This window comes from Lissotriton vulgaris, chromosome 8 (assembly GCF_964263255.1).
Source record: "Lissotriton vulgaris chromosome 8, aLisVul1.2, whole genome shotgun sequence".
Classification (NCBI taxonomy): domain Eukaryota; kingdom Metazoa; phylum Chordata; class Amphibia; order Caudata; family Salamandridae; genus Lissotriton; species Lissotriton vulgaris.
Window position 1 is genome coordinate 708,865,266 of NC_141696.1, and position 19,897 is coordinate 708,885,162.

A 19,897-nucleotide genomic window follows, 5' to 3' on the forward strand; every position below is an offset into this window, starting at 1 on the left:
AGCTCAATGCCCTGGGGGAAAGTGAGGGCCTTCGTATCCACTGGGAGACAAGTCACTTAAATATCAGAGGTGTTGAAGCCTTTGAGGGTCACCGCTGTGATGGGTCATTCACTAGCCATCCTGAGAGGGCAGGGGTGTGACCTTTTTCCTGCTCAGTTCTTTTGTCTCACATCCTCTAGGTATGATAGCACTCACTAGCAGGAGGTCAGACGTCTGTCTTGGTGGCAAATGGCTTGAAAAGCCCGCCATGGCACAAGGGAATTCAGTATCTTGGAAGGCACACTCTGAGGGTGTCACCTCGGTGCATGCCAGCTCACCCTCGACGTGAGAGTCATGTCAGGGGTAAAAAAGCATAGTGTTTGTTACCAAAAATGACAACATTTGGTGGTAGCATTGTGGAGCTGTCTTTCCCAGTTTTGGCTGGTAGCCAGTCTACATTAACCTATGGACCGCCATTCACTTACAGTAAACTTGAATGGCAAGGTTACTTTAGAGGTATAAATGTCTTTACATATATGCCCTCATCATTATGATAATGCACCCTGCCTCCTGGGCTTTAGGAGGCCTACCTTAGGGGCAGCTTACATACATTAAGGCAGTGAGGTGACTCTGTCACACATGGGATGTGCAGAGTCGCACTCGAGCAGAGAGGCTGCTTGTGCAGGCTGCGGTAGCAGCCCTGCAGACTTTGCTTGTACTCGGGTCACTCATCGGGTCACTCAGGGTGGCACAAATAGTGCTGTAGCATTGGTGACCCCTTTAACACCCTTGTCATGGGTACCACTGGTACAATATCCTAGGGACTTACAATGGAGGTTTAAAGTCCCTTGGCAATTGGGTGTACCAATTCACATTACCTTTTGAGGGAAAGAGCACTGGCACTGGGGCCTGGTTAGCAGGTCCCAGTGCACTTTCAATTCAAATACCAGGGCGTTCAGAGCAAAAAGTGGGGGTTGACCATCCAAATAAAGGACACCTTTCTACAGTGCCTATTACCAAATAAGCATTGGGAAAGCCATTAGTTCTGGCATTGGGTACCAACTTCCGGCTTTTTTCAATGTTTGTGAACAGAGGCATTGTGAACCCTCCACTGTAGAAATGTATTCATGGATAGCCTCTGGGCCCAATGAGCTCAAGAACTTGGCCCCACTAAAACATTAATTGAATTTTTGTGGATCTATTCTGTCCTCAGTTCTGCAAACAAGATGCTCATAGATATCACTGTCATCCATGACAGAGGGGTTTGGGCTTTGGACTGATATGCACAGTGAAGGAAACAAAGACGAATTAAAAATAAAAGGGAAAGAACTCTTAGAGGGACACAAAGAAAATGTATGCATGAGAGAGAAAGGTAAGAAAAGAAAAATATGGGTGAGTGAAAAAGATGGGTAGATAAAAACGGGAAAGAAAGAGGCGGAGAAGAAAGGGTGGAAGGAATAGTGGAAGAACAGAAGTAAAACAGGTGAAACCTATGAAGCAAGATTAAAAGTAGGAATGGATGGAAGAGTGAAAGGATGGATGATAGAAGGGAGGAAAGATATGTTAGTGAAAGAAAAAACAGATAGAAGGGGAAAGGAAGGATGGAAGAGTGAAAGGGCTATTGGGGAAAGGGTGAATGAAAGGAAAGACGGAAGAAAGGGCAGATGGGTGAAAGGATGGAAGAAGAAACAATGTAAGGATGGATAAGTGAAAAAATGGATTATAGGTTTATGGATGTATTTTATGGGTAGATTTGTGAAAGGATGAATGTATATATAAAAGGACAAGAGGACGGATGGCTGGATAAGTGGATGGAAGGAAGTATAGTTGGATGGGTTGGCGGATGGAAAGGTGAAGGAATAGGAGATGGATGGATGTATGGATGGACGGATAGATAAATAAAAGGGTGAAGGGAAATTTTCTTAGGAAGAAGCCGGGTTTGTTAGCTGCATATGCTCTGTGTGAATATAAATACGATTCAAGTAGGCGGTCATTTTTAATTATCTGGCTATTCCTTTGTGAAATTTCTTATAAACTGTGTATTCAAACTACTTTTTATGTAAGAGCACATTGTGCTATTGAAGAATGCCATCACTCGCAGACAGATAAGCCGATCGCTGAAGTACGCTGACCCTGTATGCTATGGTGGGTGGAGTAAAAATATGAATGACATTCTGACAGACCAATAGATGAAAACAGATGACTGAAAGGCCGTAGGAGTAATTAGATTATATAGAGTGGTTTAACACCTTGGCTGCTAGGGAGATTTTTCTCCTGTGCTGGTCCTCCTTATTTCTCATTGTTCATGACGAGCTAAGCTCGTCATAAGCACACAACCAGTGTACTGCAAGATGAGCAGGGAAGGGGTTAAAATGGAAATGCAGAAGTACAGGTCCTCACTATTTAGAGTACATGTTTGCTCCTGAGACGTTTTGGTCCTCTCCCTTGAAATGTATTGCTGGGGTTTTCAGAAATGCAGGTACTCAGTAGTATTTACAACAAGGGGTGGTGAGGGACAGTCTCTGAATTAAGCAGAAAGCTCTCACCCAGTCAAGAGATCAGGGCTAGATCCAACACCGTTATTTAGCTCACTGCACCATCCCAGTTTCAGAACCTGGCTGTATGCAAATTAGTCTGTTCCTGTCCCAGTGCATGATGGGAACAGGGCAAACCAAACTACAAAAGCCAATTCTTACACTGGGAAGGAAACAAGCTCCCGGGGACCGGTTTCTGTCATTACAGCCGACTTCGGCCCGGTTTGCTTGAATCCTGATGGTGCAATGAGCAAGGGTCTCACATCTGAGAATACCCTTCCACGCTTAGGGTGGACAAAAATATTTACAACAAGGGGTGGTGAGGGACAGAGTCTCTGAATTAAGCAGAAAGCTCTCACCCAGTCAAGAGATCAGGGCTAGATCCAACACCGTTATTTAGCTCACTGCACCATCCCAGTTTCAGAACCTGGCTGTATGCAAATTAGTCTGTTCCTGTCCCAGTGCATGATGGGAACAGGGCAAACCAAACTACAAAAGCCAATTCTTACACTGGGAAGGAAACAAGCTCCCGGGGACCGGTTTCTGGCATTACAGCCGTCTTCGGCCCGGTTTGCTTGAATCCTGATGGTGCAATGAGCAAGGGTCTCACATCTGAGAATACCCTTCCACGCTTAGGGTGGACAAAAATATTTACAACAAGGGGTGGTGAGGGACAGAGTCTCTGAATTAAGCAGAAAGCTCTCACCCAGTCAAGAGATCAGGGCTAGATCCAACACCGTTATTTAGCTCACTGCACCATCCCAGTTTCAGAACCTGGCTGTATGCAAATTAGTCTGTTCCTGTCCCAGTGCATGATGGGAACAGGGCAAACCAAACTACAAAAGCCAATTCTTACACTGGGAAGGAAACAAGCTCCCGGGGACCGGTTCCTGGCAATACAGCCGTCTTCGGCCCGGTTTGCTTGAATCCTGATGGTGCAATGAGCAAGGGTCTCACATCTGAGAATACCCTTCCACGCTTAGGGTGGACAAAAATATTTACAACAAGGGGTGGTGAGGGACAGAGTCTCTGAATTAAGCAGAAAGCTCTCACCCAGTCAAGAGATCAGGGCTAGATCCAACACCGTTATTTAGCTCACTGCACCATCCCAGTTTCAGAACCTGGCTGTATGCAAATTAGTCTGTTCCTGTCCCAGTGCATGATGGGAACAGGGCAAACCAAACTACAAAAGCCAATTCTTACACTGGGAAGGAAACAAGCTCCCGGGGACCGGTTTCTGGCATTACAGCCGTCTTCGGCCCGGCTCAGTAGTAGGCAGTGCCTCCACATTTAAAGCACTTATTTTGTATATACTTTTATTAAAAACAAAAGGTTTATGCTAATGTCAGACCTAAAAAAAGCACTGGCACTTGTACATGTTCTGCTCAGATTGATAGCGCTTGTGCAGAGAAGACTAGCTCAGTTCCCCGTCTGTATGAGCTTTCTTATACCCACGATATTTGAGAGGATGCTTGTAGCCCCAAGAAAAGTGAGTTCAGTCAGAGATCCCATCTACCATCATGGGGGTCTTTAGTGCCCCTTCCCTTTGTAGGGCCAGGCTTCATGATTCTTGTGTGAAAATATGGATAGTCTGAAACCTGCAATTTGGGTACTGAATGTTGAAATGCAGAGCATTCAGTAGCGCATACATCTAAGAGATTACTGATATAAGCAATAAATGTAATGGTCTAATTTTTTTCCCTTTTGGCCACTGGGGCAGTTATATTAAAATGGTGGCTAGCTACATTTTATAGCTGGTATAACTGAGTCCACATAACCTTTTAAGAGACAAATAGGACGTCCCCACATATCCAAACTCAAACTATTACTACATGTGCAAAATGGAGTGCAACACACAAATAGACAAGTGGTACACTCGCGCTGTTTATTTATTTGTAATAACTTTGAGTCCTGAAACGTGAGAGCACACTGAAGGAATTTAGTTTTTGCATTTTTATTTATTGCAAACTCGACTGAAAGGTACTGTAGTGGTTTACCTGAGCACCAGTTAACACAACACAAGGACACTTGTTGAAAGTCACTTGGACATTAAAGGGCTCATTATGATGTGGGTTGGAGTTGATTCTGACCGACATCGCTGCGGTCTCGGGACCGACTGACCTCCGTCGGCGGTCCCCACACTGCATTTCCGATGTGACCCAACATGGTGCGGTCGCAAGCTACCATTTCTCTATGGAGCTTTTGCTGCAGTCGGAAACTGGCAGCAGCACAAGTTGCCATAAAGAAATGGGAGTTTCTGTTAATCCCTGCACTGTGTGGCACGTGCAGTGATTAACAGGGGCACCATGCCCCTCAAGCCCACAATCAGAGGCTGCTGAGGCATGGGGGCCTGCTAGGGGTCCCCAAAGTCACTTTCGGACAGACTTTTAATGTTGGAAAGCCTGACATAAAAAGCCTGTTGGAAACCGACATCATTATGCCCCACTGCGGAAAAATCATCGATAGGGGATTAGGTGCGGCCTCCGACTGGCCGGTTTAAAGTCTGATCGCCTACATTGTAATTAAGCAGACAGACTTTAAACCTACAATGTCAGTCAGTGAGCCTCCGACAAGAGGTCGGAGGCTCACCGACCAACATTATAATAGGGCCCTAAGTGATTTGCCCAGAATCACAGGATGTTGAACCGACATCGAGTCTCAAACCTGTTTCTCCAGTTCCAAAGTCAGCAGCTCTGGCCGTAACAACACATCCTCTTCCTTGGAGGCTGAGCCATGTTAGGTACAGCACCAGAATTGTGTGGGTCTGAAGTGTACTCCTAAGCAGCCGTACTTCAGAGTGTCTCTTGAAATTAGCATGACACTGTTGCATCGTTGCAGTAGATGCTTCCCCGTCATCAATTGCAAAGGGGGCCTGGGAACCCATGCTGGGGGAGTGCACCTCTGATAGAACACCTGGTGCATGTTGTAAATAGTGATTGCTGGAATGCACACCCCTCATAGTAGCACATGCTTCTGCATGACAATAAAACAATGGTTCCAGTACGTTTTCAGTAAAATATTACGATCATTCATCAGATCTGGGTTGTATTGTTGATGGGATGCATGCCCTTAAATTCCACCTGATCGTACTCACAAATATGCACCAGTGGGTAGCATGTCACACTGACACGAAAAGCGCTGTCTCTTGCATCTGTGCTACGTCAATGCATAAACAGAAGAGAGCGCAGCAAACAAATCTAGCAGTGTTGACAACTCCATATTTGTCTGATCCATACTCTATGGCCCCTGGAGGATGAAAAGGCTGCGGGGAAGAGCTGTCAGAACCAGGTCTCAAGGTTCCTCTTTGCAAATGCTGACATCATGTCTCGGCTGCACTGAGATCTTGGTAGGGGTTCCACCATCCTGCATTTGAAAAAGGAAACAGCACCCCCCTCATCGGGGAGTGTAATCTTTGACCGTAAGCTCATATTGTGGGTATCTAGAAGGTCCATGAGCCCTCATTGCCATCTACCAACACCCTAAATTAACTCAATTGCTTTTTTGAGATGGGCATGTTCAAAAGCAGATTGTCTTCATTATGTGCAGGAGATCATGTTGACATGAAAATTATGGCGACCCCTTTTGACATTGAGTGGGCAATACATTTGAACATGCACAACCAATATTAAAACAAATAGAGGCTGTGGTCTCTGCCCCGAAAGTGCGTTTATGCCCCTTAGGGCATTACACCAAACCCACAAAAAGTGATGGGTGTACATAATCTAAATGCAATCACTCTGTGTGGAATTCCAGCCCATCGTGTTTTGCCCTCTTTTTTTGAGTGTGATTTAACACCTTCAGTAGTCAAGGGTTTGCCCAGACATGGGCCCCATGCTGCCTGAATACAAGCTTTATCTCACTGATAAAGTCGAACAAGAATTAACCCCCTCTGGGGTTGCTTGTGGACCCTTCTGGAGTGAAACTCACCTGTCCACATATTCTTACTTTTTAATGAAAATAAAATCACATTTTCTTAGATGTTCTTATGTTTTCATCTAAACTAAATGTAATGTTTGGCCGTCAAAGTCAGTGGCGGCTCCTCTGCCAAGGCGAAAGTGCTTCGCCTCACTGCTTTTCACAGTGTAAAAAAAGGAAAAATAAAATAATACCTCAATGTTATTATCATTTAATTTGTTCCTGCTGCTCCAGCTTTGCGGGTGTGGCGTGGCTGCTCTGTTGACAGAGGAGCGGGGGAGTGGTGTGCACACTCTGTAAGAGCGGATGACTGTTTGGCCATCCTTCCTGGGCCGAACAAACATTCATGCGCACTTTGCATGTTCTCCACCCAGGCTGCATAACAGCCGGGGTGGAGAGCATTCCCAAACTATGGGGCTCAGATCAATTACAACGCTTCATTGAAGCATTGTGATTGGTTATGGGAAGCCTGGGAGCCCGGGTGCTTCCTGCTTCCTGTTTCCACCAATTAAGCCAAATAGAGGAGGGAGAAAAGGCAGCGGCTGGCCAACTGCCTGGAAGGCAAGTAAGTGATTTTTTTTAAAACTCCACTCCTCCCAGCCCCACTGCAGCTTCCCGGGAGCAGCCACCACTGATCAAACAGTTTCTTTAACTTTTATTTAAAAGCTAATGTCCCATACAAATTTGAATCTTGGTCTGATGGAGCAATGGTGCTAAGCACTCATGCGCTATCAGAGGACGCAAATTATTTTTGCTCCAACTGCATTTCTGCCTGTCATCAAATGGGAGCTGCCACAGCACTGCTGGTGTCCAGCTTTCACTACCAGGTCTACCGGTCCCAAAGAGTTTGCCGATACACATTAAAGTATTTACAGGATTATCGATTGGTCTTCTGTGAAACTCGTTGAGATGTTTCTTCTCATTCTTGATCGTTGATGGCCTTTAGGCCAAAGTTGTTTGTGTGACTTCTGAGTGCACAGTATACTGAACAGGAATACATGTGAATTTCACAATAAAATGTGTAGATTTATATAGCGTGGCTTATCACCCGTGAGGGTATCCAGGTGCTGTCCATGGGAATTGAGAAAAGTTGAGTGATTTGCCTAGAATCACAGGATATTGAGCTGACGCCAAAACTCGAACCCGGATCCCCAGCTCCCAAGTCAGCAGCTCTGGCCACTGCACCACATCCTCTCCCATCTACAACATGGTTCCACCACACCTCGCAAGTTAGAATAAACTGCCCATGCCGGAATCATGTTGTCTTGTCGCATGGAAACAAGGTATTCTTATTTCAAATAAGTTGCAGCTAGCTAATATCATCAAGAAGACGTAGTTTCAGCCCTGATCAAGATGGGCATGGTAATCTCAATTTGGTAAGAAACTTCTGCTTGCTCCCACAATGGGATTACGTTGTGGGTGTAAATGAAGGAAGCAAATAGCACAGGTGTGCTGTTTATCATCACGTACGGTGGACGCGTCTTTGCTGTTGACGTGTGATAGCCAGTTCCAAGGCATGTAAAAATTGAATGGGGGTTAATTGTGCATCCAAAACAAATTTGCAGGTGTGAAGTTTCCAACGATGACCCAGCTCTTTGTGTCCATCAGTGGCGGCTGGTGACATTTGGAAGTGGTGAGGCGTAAATCAATATTAATACTTTATTGCAGCGAGCAAGCAAATATGTGAGGTCTACTCGCCTTGTAAAGTTCACCGGGTAAGAACATTTTGGCAGGGCTTAATTTGGATCCCAGTCCGGCCCAGTATAAAGTAATACATTTGTGACATATACCCCACAAAAGCAGCCCAGAAGTAACAGATGTAATCAGTAAAAACAAAATACTACTTCAAAAGTCCAACACGGCTTCAAAATGTAGTTCTTCAGGAAAGAGGACAGAAAAAGTACAAAACTGCTAAGAGACAGATCCGCCTGTGCTAAATTCTGGAGATGGGGTACATTAAAAAGGGGTTCTGTAATGAAACATGTATGCGTACGCTAAGAGCACTGACAGACTAACAACCACCTGCAGAAGGGGCTTTCATATCACCATGTACTCCAAACTCGCAGGCTGCACTCGCTGGCACAGGGCACTGTAGTCCCTTACAATCAACAACAGAAATCACTTATGTCACCAGCACGTTTGTGAGTGCCATATTTGTAACTAAATGAGGTTGATCTCAGAATTTATTAACGGAGAACCGTGAGGACCAACAAAGCAAGTCAGTGAGTTTAAAGCAGTATACCATTAACACAAGAATATTGAACAACGTGAAATTGAAAAGCATCGTAGGGGTGCAAATGCCCTCCACTTGTCTCTGTTTCCTGTTGAATAATTTCAAGTTGCACCCTTGTCCCGGTTGCATTAAAGAAGTTTACATTTTAATTTAAACAAGCATTAGCGAAGCTGACAGCTCTAATTTAAAGTGCTAACACACGCAAGCAGTAATGGGCCCGGTCTGTGTTTGCATAAAAAACAATTGCCCCCTCCCTGATGCAGGGCCATTATTTTAATGGAGCCGTTATACAATATGCCATTTTTATATTTCACAGTAAAACCGTTAACGTTGAATGTCTCATACAGCACAGGAATATAGTGCAGTTCTTTTTCAATGCCTGATGGGGTGTGCTTCAGGTGGCAGGCAGTGATAGACACAGAACGGCCTTTTTACTAGGAAACAGAAGCGTTTCTCTGCCGATTTCGGCCTTCTTCCAATGACTGGAACACTGCAATGCCCATATTTTTGAACAGTCCGTTACGGGCAATTATTAAATAAATAAGACTTAGTACATAAGTCATATTTATTTAATCATTGCCCGTAACTGACTGTTCAAAAATATGGGCATTGCAGTGTTCCAGTCATTGGAAGAAGGCCGAAATCGGCAGAGAAACGCTTCTGTTTCCTAGTAAAAAGGCCGTTCTGTGTCTATCACTGCCTGCCACCTGAAGCACACCCCATCAGGCATTGAAAAAGAACTGCACTATATTCCTGTGCTGTATGTACCCATGCATGCACGCAACAAAGAAATCATGCGGGACCCCACGAAGTGCTGCCAGCTTTCCTGGAAGCTTGTCAGCCAATACGATGTGATGGTGTTGCCGGGGCTGGTAGAGGCGAACCTCTATTTTGCAGCAGCTGCGACTAACGTTCCGCTGTTCCCAGTCACGGCTCGCTCACAGTGGGGGTCGGGGGGAGGGAGGGATAAATAAAATAAAAAAATAAAAAACTTACCTGGTCTTGACTGGGTCCGCGCCGCCTCCCAGTGTCCCATCGCTGCCCAGACCTCAGGTATGCAGACCTGTACCATTGAGATGGTGACCTCTGTGGGGGGGAGGGTTGGGAGGGCACTCACCTCTCGCTTGGAAGTAGCATTTGGCCTGAGACCCGAGGATAAAGGCGGCGGCCAGCCGCACGAGCAGCAGCCCCTGGAGCAGCCGCAGCTTCATGGCCGGGTACGGACCGAGGCCTCCCTTTGCCTTCTTTCCCTTTCTTGAAGTTTTACTTTAAGTTCTCTTCCTGTCTTTCTATGCGCGTCTTCTTTCTTCTTCCTTTAATCTCTCTGGTTTCTGTTTTTCTTCGCTCTTCCCGCTCTGTGCCCTGCCCCTATGCCCTCTGTACCCCTCTCACCGTCCTGTGTGCAGCTGGCATGCCCCCTCCTGACGGGAGATGTTTATTAAGTCCTGCCGTGGTGCGGGCCACGCGCTGGCAGCCACCGGGAGGTTAAAAAACTCGTTTCCTCCGCTGATAGGCACCAAAACACCGACAGGTTGAGGGAGGCGGCTCTGGGGTCCCGTTGTCGTTGGCGCCAAGTGACTCTCTTAGCCAATCGATTCGGGTTAGGGCACCGTTACTCTTTGCCCACTGCACGCCCATTAGGAGACCGAGGGGCTCCTAATGGGCATGCGCAAGGCAGGAAAAAACACAGGTGCGCATGACTGGGCACGGCGAAAAAATCGCCCTCCGTCCCCGTTTATGCGCACTTGTGTTGCGCTGCTGCCTAGTGTGTCCCAGGCTTGTCTGACAATGCTGTCAGTCAAAATGACGCTGGACCGCCCACCCCCTTCAGACTAGTCTGGGGGTGGGCGGTCCGACATAATCTTGATTGACTTGATTGTCGTGTCGTCAGTTCTCCCTCGCTTCTAAACGGAGAGTTTACTTAAAGTTCACAGACCCGAGGGAGCTGCGTGGGCGGCTTGTGGGGCAACGCCCCAGCGCCCCTAATGGACGCACCGCCACTGGTGTCCATTAACTACACCAACAAATAGTATGAAAAAGTAATAGCCATCCATGAACACTGTGAAGTCCGAACTCTGCTGCAACAACAAACTGTAAACAGTGGCACATCTGGATATTTGCATATTGTTTGATGGTGCAGATAAATGTATACAGCGTAGCCATTAATTTATGTCACTTACAGTTCCCAACAGTTCATCGCATTTACCATGGTCGTATTCCCAATGCGCCCACACTTCACACATCATTAAGATCATGTACAAACAAAGCAAACACAGGGACGATGCAGAGGGGATATGGAATAGTGAAACACGAGCATCTCCTAAATATTTATCAGTGATAATTCGATACCATTGGAGGAAAAGTGAAAGTAGACAAGAATTCATGAGTAGCACAGAATCTTTTTGAGCGATCTGCGATCCGAGATGCATGTTTGTCGTTTGTTTTACTTGCAGGCACTTGAACAGATTGCTGTCCCTAACTTTGAAAGATATTAAATCAGTTAAAAGAAGATTTTTCACTTTTTCGGGAAATTACAGCTTATTACACACCACTTGAGAGATCAGGCAATCTTGGGAAATACTCAGCTTTTGATCAGGCAATGGTGCAATGTTCAAAGATGAGAAAATATCACAGCTTCAATGGTCAGGACAAACAGGTGTCAACTCTTTCAAGAGAGAATGTGGAACATGTTAAAATGCGGTTCTACCATATAGACGTTTAATTTGGGGGCCAATGAACTGGTGTGTATCCTGAATATCAAAACCAGAATGTCAATGGCACAGAATATTTAGGACAAAACTTTGAAAATGAAATATTGACAGGTAAGTAAGTATAGTTTCTATACCTAGGGGGTCATTAGGATCGCGGACGGACTTGAGTCCGTCCGCGACCCCAGAGCATGAGGGAACGTCCGCATGGGCTGCGGCGTTCCCTCTGTGCAGATTAGGATGTGACCGCCAGGGTGGCGGTCACATCCTCTATTTTTAACATTGCTGCGGGTGGAGCTTCAAGCTGCACCCGCAGCAATGTTAAAAATGCATGCACAGCATTTGCGTGCACAAAGCGGCAGGCACCGCGCGGTGCCTGCTGCATTGTGCACGCAAATGCAGGGGGTACCATAGGTACCCCCCATGTGCACCCCCCACCCCCCACTACACCTAGGGGGCCCGCAATGGGCCCCTGCAGTGCAGTTACACATGCTTTTCCACGGCGGAAAAGCCGCCGCGGAAAAGCATGTTTCCATGCACATCCTAATCTGGCTGAAGGTGTCTAAGAGACACCTTCACCATTTTAGTGCTTTTCCGCCGCGGTTGTAAGCCAGCCGCGGCGGAAAAGCTGCGGACCTAAACCATGACCCACCAGCCATCCTAATGTGGCGGTGGGTCCTGGTGGGTCCGCAGAGGATTTTCCGCATCCTCCGGGCCGGCGGTGGCTTCCGCCGGCCCGGAGGATGCGGAAAATCCTCCATCCTAATGACCCCCCTAATGTCATATATATGAATCTTGGCGATGTACATATATTGTCAAGGTGGAGTAGATGTGGACAAAATATTGTCACTAAATATTCTGTCCTCAATATGCTTCTACCACAAGATTCTGGGGATCGAGACTCAGTACAACCAATGAATCTGCTGCTAATTGATAGGAGAATGTATCTGGTTTGAAACTAAATGATCACTAGAAAAACCTACAAGATGCCTTTTCAATACCACTCTATGCCCGATTTAGAGGTTGATGAAAGGGATACTCGGTCAAAATGTGACAGATATCATGTGTGCCATATTACAAGTGTCATAGGCTATATTGCACTTGTGTTATGGCAGACGGGCAACCCTCACATTGGTAATGGAGTATTCCATCCATTAAACTCCAAATAAGGTCCTCCATCTGTGAAAGCTCAGATTAACAGAGGTGTTCATAGCAGTGGACACCACTGTTTATATTATTGTTAAAACAAATAGTAATTTCTAGTTGAAGACCACTGGCTACTATTGCCAGTACATCTGATGTATTCGTAATTGAGAATTACAATAGACTTTGCAATATGCAGTGAATAGTTCTGTTCTAAGAAACTCATCATTAGACTATATCATCTGCCAAACTCAGCCCATCACATGGTAGATGTAACAAACAGAATTCTGCCATTAAGCCCACTTCTTAGTTGGCCTCACTGGTACCCAAGCAATTCCAGAATCAATTTCAAGTTTCTCAACATACCTCATTGGATAATCAATGTTAACACCAACAAGTATTTGAGATATAGTCTGGAACTATGGCCCTCACTTATAGCTTGGCAGGATGCCTGCCACCTGCCAGGGGTGCGGAAGTCATAACATCCACTATCCTGGTGGACTACTGCTCATCTTATTTAGAGATTTTCCCCTGCTTGGTGGAATCTCTATGCCTTGAGTGCAGCTGCCACCACAGCAACTTTTCTGACTACCGAAAGTTTGCTACGTGGCTGCCATATTTCATGCAGATGCTCTGGAAGCTTTTTTGTTTCACAAAAACAAAATTCCAAAATGGGAGTGTATTTTGGAAAGCAAAAAATATATGACCCTAACACCATGGGGGGTTTCTCACAGAGTGTGGGAATTAATATTTTATTTTTTGTTCAGGACAACCAGGCTTTTCCTGATGTTCTTGCACAGAAAAATGTACCTTATAATGTCCACCCTAAATTGGGCGGATGGACTGAGGTACTTACACTGATGGCCACAAGCTCATTGGGCTGTTGGTGTAAACCTTCTGCCAACTGAGCCAGCAGTTGCACCACCAGCAGAAACATGGCAATCCACCGACTCTATATAGAGTGCAATGTGTCAGAGAGGGTAATCTGCCATGGTTGTGGCAGAGGAACCTTCCTACCAACATCTAAATGAAGCCGTAATACAGTAGCAGCTGCTACCAAACAGGTGTGGGGGGTGGGAGGCGCAGGGGGGAGCAGATGGAATTAAAATAGAACACCTAAATAAGGCCAGCCGACTGACCGGCCAACCTGCCGCCACCTCTCCTCCATCCTCTTCTCTTCTCCCAGGAAGCAGGAGCCAGGAAATACACAGACTCCCCTGACCAATCACAACGCTGCCTTACAGCATCATTGTGATTGCTCTGAGCGCTGTGGTTTAGTGCTCAGATGGGCTGGGAGATTTTGCATGTTCTCCTCGAGGCTGTCATGCAGCCTGGGTGAAAAACATGGAAAGTGCGCATGAATCATTTGGCCATCCCAAGAGGGCCGGTCAGAGAGGGCCAGCCAAAATGTCATGCACACTTAGGAAGTGCCTACCACTCTTACCCAGCTCTAATCAGACCAACTGAGCCAGTACGGTTAAATAAAATGAGAATAACATTGCATTATTATAATTTTATTTTTCTATTTTGAATTGCTCAGCCTTAGCAGAGGAGCTGCCACTGCCTAAGTCTCCTTGTACATCAAAGCAATTGACTCTTTCAGTGACTTTGATAAATTGTGGCTGAACTCAAGTGCTATGCGATTACCTGAACTTTCCTCTAACGACCCTCGCCAAACCTTAGGAAATGGGAGTAGAAAAGGTGATGAGGACCTCTCCAACTCAGTGACCATTAATTTAACCCCTTGGCTGCTGTCCCTATGTTGCAGTAATGGTCAATGTTCCTCCCTTGAGTCCTGGTACAAAGGACTCTCCTGCCCAGATAAGGAATAAAGTCCTATTTTGGCTCCAATCTAAGTTTGCATTTCCGATTGCTAAATCTGATCAAATCCTGCTGACTAGAAGGGTTGGATGGATTGGTGCAACTAAGAAAGCATTCAAGCGGGATTGCATCATTATTAACTTCAAGCAACCCAGATTTGCAGGAGAGTCTCTGTCAAGATCTGTGTTGTTTATTCTAACTGGTGGGAATATTGCGCTCTTTCCTCTGGGCTACTTTTATCACCATCTGTGTTGAGCCCTCAAAGCTGCCCACTGAGCCATCATTGAAACAGAGATTTCCTGTCTACAGCTCGCCCTACATCCCTTTGTCGAATAGGTTTTAGGCCTTGAGCACTTTGTAAGAGAATAACTGACTATGTTTCTGAGGACTCTTCTCTCCCTAACAGCATGGGTAAATTGATGGGTCAGGCTATGTGGCCATTACGTTTTCAATTAATATCTATGACTACATCCACGCCCCTTCCTCTACTCAACCTTGCATGGCATCTAACTATGCCAACTTAGACTCACCTATCCCCCCTGTTTTATCGTCTAAATTAGAATGTCGGGCTTATGAGGATATATGTCATTTTACTACTTGGAATGTATGTGGAATTCAAAGTAAATTGAGTTACCCGGATTAGCTCCACATTATCTCAGTTTTTGACTTAATTTGAGTCCAGAAAACCTGGTGTGTAGACCAAATTCATGTTGAAGGGTTTTCTTCTTTCTCTTTACCAGTGATACTGTCCCCAGCAGGGCAGGCTAAAGGAGGCTTAGAGGTCTTAAGATCAAACCTGTTGCCTGTCACCATTAGAAGGTCAGGTTCTGTCTCACCTTATTCTCAATTTCTATGGTTATCGTTTAAGGGTGGTTCCGATTTGGAGGTGGTCAAGTTTTATAACACCATGTTTGACTCCTGTAGCTCTGTTGTTCATACCCTTGACACAGACCTAGAAACATTCTTACTCCCAATTCATTCGAAGCATTTTATTTTTGGGTATATGATTTAAATATTCAGTAATGTTCCCTTCCAGTAAGGCGTGTGTGTAATGTTGCGAACACAGCGAGTGATGGAATCTTGAAATTCCCTCACAATAACTATGGGAAAGCATTGAATTCTTTAATATTTAAGTATGACCTCGCACTACTGGAGAGCAGATGTATGGATGATAATGAAAAGATCTTTTGCTGGCAGAGATGCCCACATAACCGTCAATCGTGTCCTGATGTCTTCTTCTGTTAGTAACTTGGTCTGTATCCCTACAATTATTCAGACAGCTTTGAATGACCATAGCTTATGAGTTACTCCAATGTTTCTTCAGGCAAAAAGTGTTAAGGAAACAACATGTCTCCCTATTGTCACCCCAGTTAGGCCTAATGGAATCCGTATCAAATGGGCAGGGGTTGAACCCTTTGTGTGCTTAGCTGAGTTCAGCTAATATTTAGGCATGGATGTAGACCATGATAGGTTATTGAATGGGTTTAGGTATATCACTTAGTCCCTCAGGGCTTTACTCACATGAGCCTCCTGGTAGGTCGCTCCCCCTCCGCACAGCTTCGCCTGTGTGCCCCTGCCGCTACTGAGGTCTCGCTCGTTAATGTGCTTCTTCCATCTTGGTGCCCCATTTTTTTGCCTTCTGTGCCACTGTTTGCCCCCTCTTGTGCCCCATTTTTTGCCTTCTATGCCACTGTTTTCCCCCTCCTTGTTCCCCGTTTTTGCCTTCTGTGCCACTGTTTTCCCCCTCCTTGTGCCCCGTTTTTGCCTTCTGTGCCACTGTTTTCCCCCTCCTTGTGCCCCATTTTTTTGCCTTCTGTGACACTGTTTTCCCCCTCCTAGTGCCCCGTTTTTGCCTTCTGTTCCACTGTTCTCCCCGTCTTGTGCCCCATTTTTGCCTTTTGGGCCACTCGTCTCCCCTGCCGCTGTGTCCCCCTGACTGACCACTGCCCATACGCTGCTCCCGCCTCCCGCCTCCCAGCGGCTCCTCCCTCACACCTCCCCATATATGCCAGACCCTGCATGGCTGCGCCGCAGGCGGTCCAAAGGTGTGCTTAAGTTGAGCCTGTCTGCGCCCGTCCGTGCCGGGACCGCGCCCAGCGCCAGGAGCTCTGGATCCCACACACATCACAACACCCGCCTCTGCTACGACTCCAGCACTCTCCACGCACTCAACGCGGGACGATCTCGCACCTGCTGCCTGGCCGCCCCGAAACGCACCCAAGGACCCTTCTCCTGCCGGAACTGCAGCTTCACCAGCATCCGGCCCGCCAACCCTCCCAACATGGAAACCAACTTCCTCAGATGTATCCTGCTCAACACCCGCTCCGCCCTCAAACACGCCATCGAACTCTGGGACCTACTCGACACACCAACGCCCCAGACGTCGCCTTCCTGATTGAGACCTGGCTGACCCCCTCCTCGGCACCTGACATCGCCATAGCCATCCCGGAAGGCTACAAGATCACCCGCAAGGACCGCACCAACAGAATAGGAGGAGGAATTGCCATCGTTCACAGAAACACTCTCAAAATCTCAACACACGTCGACGACACACTCAGCACCGCCAAACACCTGCACTTCCAGATCTACACCGACCTCAACACCACCCTCAGAGGCATCCTCATTCACCGACCCGCCGGACCCCGACCGCAGTTCTGCGACTACATTACCGACCTCATCAGCACACATGCCCTTGCCTCCACGGACTATATCCTCCTCGGGGACCTGAACTTCCACCTCAAGAACAACAACGACACCAACTCCTCCACCCTGATCGACAACCTCGGCAACCTCAGACTCTGACAACTCGTCACAGCACCCACACACTCGGCCGGCCATACGCTTGACCCCATCTTCTCAGCAAGCACCCATGTCTTCTTCAACCGCACCACTGAACTCCACAGCTGCATCCACTTCACCTTCCGGAAACCCACAACATACCACCGCACCTAGCAGATGCCTCACCGCAGCTGTGGCAAGATCACCGAGGACCAGCTAACCGCCGCCCTCGCCCAGAACTAACCCGCAGACCCGACCAACCCAGACGCCGCAGCCTCAGACAATGGATCAACGAGTGCACCAACACCCTCGCCAGCTAAAGAAACCCCCGAACACTCACACCAGCAAGAGAGCCAGCTGGTTCACCGAAGCCCTCCAGGCCTCCAAGCCAACTTGCCAAAAACTAGAAAAAAACTGGACCTGCGAAAGAACACCGGAAAGCTACATAGCCCACAGGAACGCCACCCGCCGACACCACCAACTAATCAGATCTGCCAAAAGGACCGCCTTCAAAGGCCGCCTAGACAACAACTCACACAACAGCAAAGAGCTCTTCAGCATCGTGAAGGAACTCTCCAACCCCAGCTCCAACACCAACGACATCCCACTGTCATAAGACCTGTGCGACTCGCTTGCCACCTTCCTCCATCGCAAGATCACAGACATCCATGACACCTTCGACGCCGTAACCAACCCCACAACAGCCACCACTCCCGCTCCCATGACCAACCCCCGCATCAACCACCTGCGGGCCTGGACCAACATCAACAACAACGACACCATCAAGATCATAAACACCGTCCACTCCGGTTCCCCGGAAGACCCCTGCCCACACCACATCCACAACAAATCCGGCAGCACCATCGCTCCCCACCTCCGGAAAGCCATCAACATCTCCTTCGAGACAGCGACCTTTCCGGAGAGCTGGAAGCACAGGGATAAATGCCTTACTAAAGAAACCCAAGGTGGACCTCAAAAACTTCCGACCCATCTCCTTGCTGCTGTTCCCGGCGAAGGTCATAGAAAAGGCCGTCAAAAAACAACTGCCCAGCTTCATCGAAGAGAACAACATCCTGGACCCATCCCAGTCAGGGTTCCGCAGCAACCACAGCACCAACACTGCCCTCATTGCTGCCACCGAAGACATCAGGAACATGCTCGACAACGGAGAAACCGAGGCCCTCATTCTCCTGGACCTGTCAGCCGCTTTCGACACAGTCTGCCACTGCACACTGAGAGCACGCCTCCATGATGCCAGAATCCAAGAGAAGGCCCTGGACTGGACCACCTCCTTCCTCTCTGGGAGAATCCAGAGCGTCCGCCTCCCTCCCATCCGCTCCGAAGCCACTGAGATTATCTGCGGCGTACCCCAAGGCTCATCTCTCTGCCCAACGTTGTTCTATGTCTACATGGCACCACTCGTCCACGTACCCCGACAGCACAACCTAAATATCATCTCCTACGCCGACGACACCCAGCTGATCTTCTCGCTCTTCAAGGACCCCCACACCACCTAAACCAACCTCCACGAAGGAATGAAGGCCATCGCCGACTGGATGAGGAACAGCCGACTGAAGCTGAACTCGGACAAGACGGAGGTCCTCATCCTCAGCTCCAACCCCTCGGCCTGGGACGACTCCTGGTGGTTGACGGCACAAGGAGCACCCCCTACACCCACCAACCACGCACGAAACCTAGGGGTCATGCTCGACTCCACACTCTCCATGACAAAGCAGCTCAACGCAGTCTCCTCCTGCTTCAACAACCTGTGCATGCTTCGCAGGATCTTCAAGCGGATCCCCACGAAACTAGAAGGATGGTCACCCAGGCCCAATGTCAGCAGCAGACTGGACTACGGCAACTCACTCTACGCAGGAGGCACGGCCAAACTCCTGAAATGACTCCAACGCATCCTGAACGCCTCCTCAAGCCAAATCCTTGACATCCCTCACCGCAGCCACATCACACCCCACCTAAAAGACCTGCACTGGCTCCCCATAAACAAGAGGATAACCTTCAAGCTCCTCACCCATGCACACAAGGCACTCCACGACACCGACCAGCGTACCTCAACAGACGACTCAGCCTCTACACCCCCGCCTGCCAGCTCCTCTCCGCAGACCACGCCCTTGCCACCGCCTCCCGCATCTGAAGAGTGATCACCGGCGGCAGATCATTCTCCCACCTCACCGCCAAGATGTGGAACACACACCCCATCCGCCTACGGCAGACCAAAGACCTTCTAACCTTTAGGAGACTACTCAAGACCTGGCTCTCTCTTCGAACAGTAGCAGAACCCCCCCACCCCAGCGCCTTGAGACCCTCACAGGATGTAGTGCGCTTTACAAATGCTATGATTGATTGATTGATTGATTGATTGATTGATTTCAGATCAAATAAAACAAAGAATTGTGAGTGGCATCCAAACTTCTACAAACTGCCTTGCATAGCTCCCCAGGGATTATTCAGCTATTAAGCAACTGCGGAAGAACTATTAACTGGCAATATCTGCTAGGAGGAGGGGGCTACAAGGGAAGGCTAGGTCAGATTTGGCCCAGGCAGCTGAGATGAATTTTATGACTTTGTTCTGGAACACAGTAAAATCTCATTTTTAAAAAGTGATGCAATTCCTGAATTCACTTCTTTTATCTTTCACCCAGCGTGAGTCACTCACTTCTCTGGTTTGATTCCACCAAGGAGGTAGAGGGCAAGAGTGAGTACTGCTTGAATATTATCCTGGATGAGGTTCTCCGTGCCCTAGAACAGGCTGCAAAAGGGAAGGCACC

The 19,897-nt window shown here is 47.6% G+C and overlaps 1 protein-coding gene across 1 annotated transcript in view; it reads right to left on the minus strand.

The window, feature by feature from the left end:
- Positions 1-19,897, minus strand: part of FRMPD4 (FERM and PDZ domain containing 4) — a 1,562,866-nt gene that overhangs the window by 1,131,261 nt on the left and 411,708 nt on the right. The window lies entirely within an intron of this gene.